We start from the raw sequence: 6,848 nt of genomic DNA, 5'->3' as shown, positions 1-6,848 counted from the left end.
AAAATGTAGATAATGTAGATATGTTGATCCTTCATTATTTTAGCAAAGTAACGCCTTCCTTCAAAATGTGTTTTTTAAGGTCAAATTGATAATAAAAGTAAGATCAGGGTTACAAGATGATTCAATCGACAGAAAAACACTATAATCTTAAACTCTCGGCCACTTTATTAATCATTCATTATTAGTTATTAATCATTTTACTACTTAGGAGCAATTCCAATAGAAAATATAATAACTATCCTCAAGAACTTACGTAAGCCCTCTACAAACAATTACATCAAAGATGAGAACCTCGCTACGATTAATAACTGAGTGTGCACACACTTTAAAATCTTGCGCGTTACAAAAAATTCCTTGGAGCACCTTGAATTTATAGTTTACATCAAGCTAAAAGCCTTCATTTTGTCACTATGATTAAATTAGTTAGTGAGAAAATAAGGCATTGTGCAGGTGCAATACTGATAAATGTCTAATAGCTATTATAATTCTGGTCAGAACAATAATAATTAACATGCAAAATTGTTTTTATGGGCCTTAATCAGATGGTACAATTCACGCTTGCATCCTCCCCATGTGTGCAACTGTGGACTCTCCAGTTATTGCTTTTACATCGGAATAGCGTTGCCTCTCCACCTTGACAGTGGTCGTTATCCATCCAGATCGGACCAGGCCCCTCACCATATGCAGCACAACATCGAGCCTGGGTTGCACCCGAAAAGCCAAGCTGACGACATACTACACTGGCGTCATTCATGTCTTAGCTATCATCATACACTGTACCCCCTTCTATGCGGCCGTAGTTTGCTCCGCCACCCATTAAACGGATGTCTCCAGCAGAATGAAAATCTCACTGATAATCCATATGTGATCTTGCAAACTGTTTTTCACGAACTGTGTACTCCCTTAACCATCATAGAGAATTTTTATTTTCCTGTTATGACTAGATTATTCATTGGAAGGATGTTATTCCTATATAAATATACCTCTTTATGAGCAATGGGAATGATTTAAACTTATAAAGACAAATAATGAGACTGTTAACTAACACCCCAAAACGAAACGTTAGTTATATATGCCTCCCATGTATGGCGTTTTTGTTTTTTAAATCACTATTCTAGGTTGGTGTAAGTTTATTTTTTGTTCTCACGTTCTGTCAACTTTAAAATCATTTCCCACATTTCCTTTTTCAAGAAGAGTCTTAGTGGTTCCATTAAATGCAAGAAATAAGAGAGCAAGGCACACGCCTATAAAGGATGGCCAATCAGGTGTACTTCTTACTTCGTTTCCAGGGACCTTGACTCTCGTGCCATCACATTTTTACCTCCTCCGAAAAACAGTTTACAAGGTAACCCCTCCACCACCCCCCGGCCCCAAACTCAGTTCATTTATTCTCTGCGTCGTGGCTAAATTATTTAAAATCTTAAAATAACCACCTCCCGGTGAGCTCAATTGATAGAGCGCTTGACTGTTGTGCGGGAGGTCGAGGGTTCGAGCCCCGGCCGGACCAACACTCAGGGTCCTAAAATAATTGACAAGAATTTGCTACCTTTCTATGTGATGGATGTCCTCCCCTGGGGTGGGATGGGTGGGATATTGGGCGCACTTAATTTGGAGCCTCGCTCTGTTGTGCGACCCTCACCATACTCTGGTGAAAGTGATTAAATATCTGAAAGCTTAGAATACATCACAATGTCGAATCAAACGGATATCTTAGATGCACTGTCCCATATTAAGATTTACCTTTTTCACAATCACAATGAAATAAAAAAAGAGCATTAAATAGGATCGAAGTGCTAATGATTACGTAATTACAGATAACGACTAATGAACTGGTGCTAATAAACAAAAAAACCTAATTACATAATACAAGAAACAAACCCTAAAAACTAAGAGATAAGAATACTAAATGTGTTAATATGAGTGACGTAATCGATTGCAAAGAAGCAATGCGGCGAGCATTAAAAAAGGGAAGGCCCACCTTTTACTACAACTGTAAACCATAACAAAATCCCAAAACAAGGCCTTAGGAGCCCGAAAGGGCAAATTAGAAACAAAATTCCTGGAGGGGCCCTTAAATGATACTATTCATAATAAGACCCCCTTAGCAGGGCCTCGTAGTCCAATCCACACCTAAAGGGCCGACAAAAAATCCGATAAAAAGGCCTTTGAACGATCAATTAGTAGCGCCTAATATAAGATGGAAAATTAATTATAGCAAATTCTATTTTTCAGCAGCTTTCTTCATTGGTAGTAATCCTGATGACAACCTGACAGTTCCTAGCCACCTACTCCGCGTACCAAAGGATAGAAAATGGAAACCTCCAACGTCAAGGTACCCTGGACTTGAACTATTTTTAGCTAATGTACGGCGTGATCTTATCAATCCTGAGAACATTAGGCAAGCTAGAGATAACCTTTCTAAAAAAGAACGGGCTGCACTTAAAGAACTTAAAAATTCCAATGTAGTGATTCGTATAAAGGACAAAGGATCCCGATTTGTTTTAATTGATGAAGGGGAGTACGAGGAAAAAATGTTTGGTCAGCTTAACAATCAGGTGCATTATGAACCTTTGCAATCAGACCCAACCTCTAAACATTTGGCAATAGTAGAGAGTTGGTGCTCCAAATGGCTAGGAAAAGGTGAGATTTGTCCCGAAGTAGCCAAACGGATTTTAAATAAAGAAGCGAGAGCAGGAGTTGCATTTGGAAACATCAAAACACACAAAACGGGTAACCCGCTCAGACCTATGACATCTTGTTGTGGCACGGCAATTGAAAACTTATCGGCCTTTACTGAATTGTATTTACAACCTCTTGCTCGAAAATTACCATCGTTTACTAAAGACCCTACCGGCCTGCTTAACAAAATAGAACATCTTAACACAAGCGTTCCATTTCCAACTGGCACCTTACTGGTCTCGTGGGACGTGGTTTCAATGTTCCCTAACATCGATAACAAACTCGGCCTCACTGCAGTAAGGAAGGCTTTGAATACTAGAGAAAACAAATTTCCATCCACGACTTGTATTTTAGAGGCCGTAAAAATTGGTTTGAAAAGCAACCATTCTGTTTTTAAAGAGAATTTCTTTCTTCAGATCCATGGCACAGCTAGGGGTCCGAAGAATGCCTGTAGCTATGCCGATCTAGCCATGGGCGAAATTGATCACAAAGCTAAGTTTTCTGGTCCGATAAAGCCGTCCTTATGGTGGCGATATCGAGACGATATATTTGATCTCTGGCAGCAGGGCCTTCCTGCCCTACATCAATTTACTGATTACATCAATGTTCTGTATCCTACTATTCAGTTTGAGCTAGTTTTTTTCTGAGCATGAGCTCCACGTACTTGATCTCACTTTACATCTTATCGATGGATTTATCAGGACAGACGTCTATTCCAAACCTAAAGATAGCCATTTATATCTTCCGCCCTCCAGCTGCCATCCTAAACACATTTTCAAAGCTATTCCTCTTGGAGTAGCCACAAGATTGAAAAGAAATTGCTAAACAATTATCCAAAGCCTCCGCCATCCCTATACGTAATTTACTCAGGACTCGTGGAAAAAAAGCGAAGAAACTATTTCCATTTGTTACTACATTTAATCCTAACTTGCCCGACATAGGCAACATAATCAGAAAGCATTTGTTTATTTTGCAATCTAACCCCAAATTCAAAGATTTTTTTCCTCGAAGTTCTATCATACCATCTTTTCGTCGATCAAAAAATCTCAAAGAATTGTTAGCACCATCTTGTTTTAAAACTTCCAGCGAGAGACAAACCATTCCTCATAACAATGGCTGGATTAAATGCGATAGGAAAAGATGCGACCTCTGTCAGAATTTCTTTGTTGAATCTAAATCACTTCTCAGCTTTCAGACGGGCAAAAACTACACCATTCACTCTAGACTTTCCTGTGACTCTAAAAATGTGGTTTACTTGGCTTCCTGTAAGAAATTTCGCCTGCAATACGTGGGATCTACTACCACCGACTTCAAAGTGAGATTTCTAAATCAAAAATCTACTATGCTCCCAAACAAAACAACTTGTGAAGTACCGATACACTTCAACAAAACCCCACATTCCCTAGACGATTTTATTCTAGAAGACATGCCCTTAATTACATCACCTGTCTACAACGATAGCAATAGATGGAAAAAATACCATGAAATTTTAGCTGAATAGTAGTTCAATAAATGTCTTTCAACTGTGCTTGATTAATTTTCGGGAAGCTTCTACTAAAAAAAAATCATTCCTTGAGTAGCTTAAGGCCACAATGACATAAGTGAATCATTTAGTTAAACCTTTTTTTCATTTTGAGAACCTTACTAATTAAGAAAAACTCAGTTGGACTTATTATCCTCTTTAATGTAAACTGAGAAGTAATGAATATGAAACTTTCTTATCGATAATTTCGCAAGTATAGACAAACAAAGTGACAAAAGCCGATCTTCCAAATCATTTTAAATGATAAAGCATTTAAATTTTGCAACGGGTTTGAAATCCTTGCATCAAGTTAAGCACGCATGGATTGTATATCGAGGTTCTTTTAAGTAAACTGTTGAAGCAGGTAAATTAAAAGATAAAGAAACAGAAATTCACTAATCTAATTTTACAGAGCATGAAAGTAAATTAAACTTACCATCCGGAGAAGATAAAACTTGTCTAGGGGAAAGAAACAGAGGGCTGCAAAACGAGTGGGAAAGAAGACCCATGTCTTCAAAACTAGGCGAAAAAGGAATCTTCTTTGTTGTAAGAAAAATGTTTGGCAAAGTGAATAGGTCGAGGACAATTTTCTAATTGGAGCCACAACTATTATTGTTAAGCTTGATTATGTAACTTCCTTCCTTTAAGACGCTGATAGAATATTTGCTGCGTCGTAAATAATTTAGCATTGTTTTTCTCTCCCTTTTACACCTGTTATTCTCTATATATTTCCTCCGCATTCCCACATATATTATCTCATGAATTATCCACTACATTTGTTTTGAATGGATATTTTTACTATTGGACAATAGATTGTGAAATGTTGGACACCACTACGTGAATCGACAAGAAATAGCTCCTAACTGCGTAACTGTTGCGTACACCATCGGTTAGTTTGTATCAATGTTTTCATTTTCTCTCAAACCATAAGGGCTCTTGTAAACAGTCATCGACCACTTAATTCTCTACCAAATTATAAAGTATGTCTCTTGTCGAGGGTCGAGGTAAAAATTTATACAGCTAACCAACCATGGAGTGCAGAAATTAACGGCATTGATTTTCAAAACTGACGGAGAAATCATCAAGATCGAGCCGTTTGCTTTCTGTATTCTACAAAATTTGTTAGGTTGCTGGTTCGACAATCTGTTCGCCCGAATCAAACATTGCAAGATTGTCAGTTCATCTAATGAGATATTTTCCACGCAGCCTGGCTTGTGGAATAGAGGAGAAGAAAAACTCAGGCCTCGATATCAGAGCTCAGAGGTTACGTTTCCTCAGCTTGCATTTCATCGTCGTAACCAAAAAATATCATCACGTCACAATAGTGAACCCCACAAACCACAAACCGCAGGCCGCCAAACATCACAGAGCAAGTTCACCACAGAGCTACTAACCAATCAGCTTTTTCTCAAAATTCTCGCACAGAAGGAACGCATACAAAACAGAAAAACAAAGCATAACAAGACAAAACACGTTCCGAGTGTTATTTTCAAAATATGAAAGCCCGAACTTAGTTTCCGGGAAGAATGTTTTCGAATTTATTTCGCATAGCTTTTCTTCACTTTTTTATTTTTTATTTTTTAATTTTCAGAAACTAAATTCGTCACCGTTTCCACCTAAACTTTTTATCTATGCAACGCTTTTAACTGTCTTTGTCCTGTCATTTCTACTTCTTCAGATATTACAACGATTTTCTTTTTACATCTATTAATTGGTATTTTTTTAAAACCTGTATATTAACTTAGTTTCTTCAGCAAACACCGAAAGTACACTAGTAATGGAATTATCGATATAAAGCGGGGGTATTAGAGTAAGTGAGAGTTTGTAGGCCATAATACAATCCTTATGAACACTTCTTTCATCCGTTCTTCATTAAGATGAAAAAAAAAAACAAAAAAAAAAAACAAAACAAAACAAAAAAAACCTATCAGTAAAACTCTATGAAAGCACGGGTGTGATTAGTAAAGCCTACAGATTATAACTGTAAACTTCTGAATTGAATGGTTTCTCTTGCTTTTGGCTTCGCCCACCCCTCCCGGGATAAATTTTAAAACTATTTTATTATCATGTGAAAGTGCAGTGCGATCGTCTGGGTAAGAATAGTGGTGGCGACCGACGTTTCAACAACCTGTGCAGACGTCAACATCAGAATATTGTTTTTAAATTTTAATTATTCTCACTTAAATTTAGGCTTTCAAAAATTTACATATTCTGGAGAAAATTTTGTTATTGATAGCTTTCCACTAAATTTCCATTATCATCTACAACATTCAGGTAACACAGTAATTTTATGTGATCGAATAAATTACAACTATCGTAACAGACAATACCTGTAGGTTTGCCCAAAGTAAATTTGGCGTCTCTAAGAATTAAATTGCGTAAAGAGATCCTCTTTTGCCTAGAACAATTTCCAGAGCGCTCGACGAGACAAATTTTCCAATAAATGGCTTCTCGCGTCAGCCGCTGACTAAAACATCCTCAAGCGTTTCAAGTTTGTGTACGAGAGAGGTCCCTGAGCCGTACAGAGCGCAATTGCTGGACTCAACTGGGCGTCAGCGTATTGCATCAGCGCACTACGTGTGTTCATTCTCTTGTTTGCGATTTCTGTTTTCGTTAAGAGGTCACAAAACCCCTTTTCGAGAATTTG

At 37.6% G+C, this 6,848-nt stretch overlaps 1 pseudogene; it reads left to right on the top strand.

The window, feature by feature from the left end:
• Positions 1 to 2,328: 2,328 nt before the first annotated feature.
• Positions 2,329 to 4,180, top strand: LOC148737237 (uncharacterized; annotated as a pseudogene).
• Positions 4,181 to 6,848: the final 2,668 nt, after the last annotated feature.

This window comes from Stylophora pistillata, chromosome 2, assembly GCF_964205215.1.
Source record: "Stylophora pistillata chromosome 2, jaStyPist1.2, whole genome shotgun sequence".
NCBI lineage: Eukaryota > Metazoa > Cnidaria > Anthozoa > Scleractinia > Pocilloporidae > Stylophora > Stylophora pistillata.
Note: the sequence above shows the minus strand (reverse complement) of the source record. Positions and strands in the feature narration are given on the sequence as shown.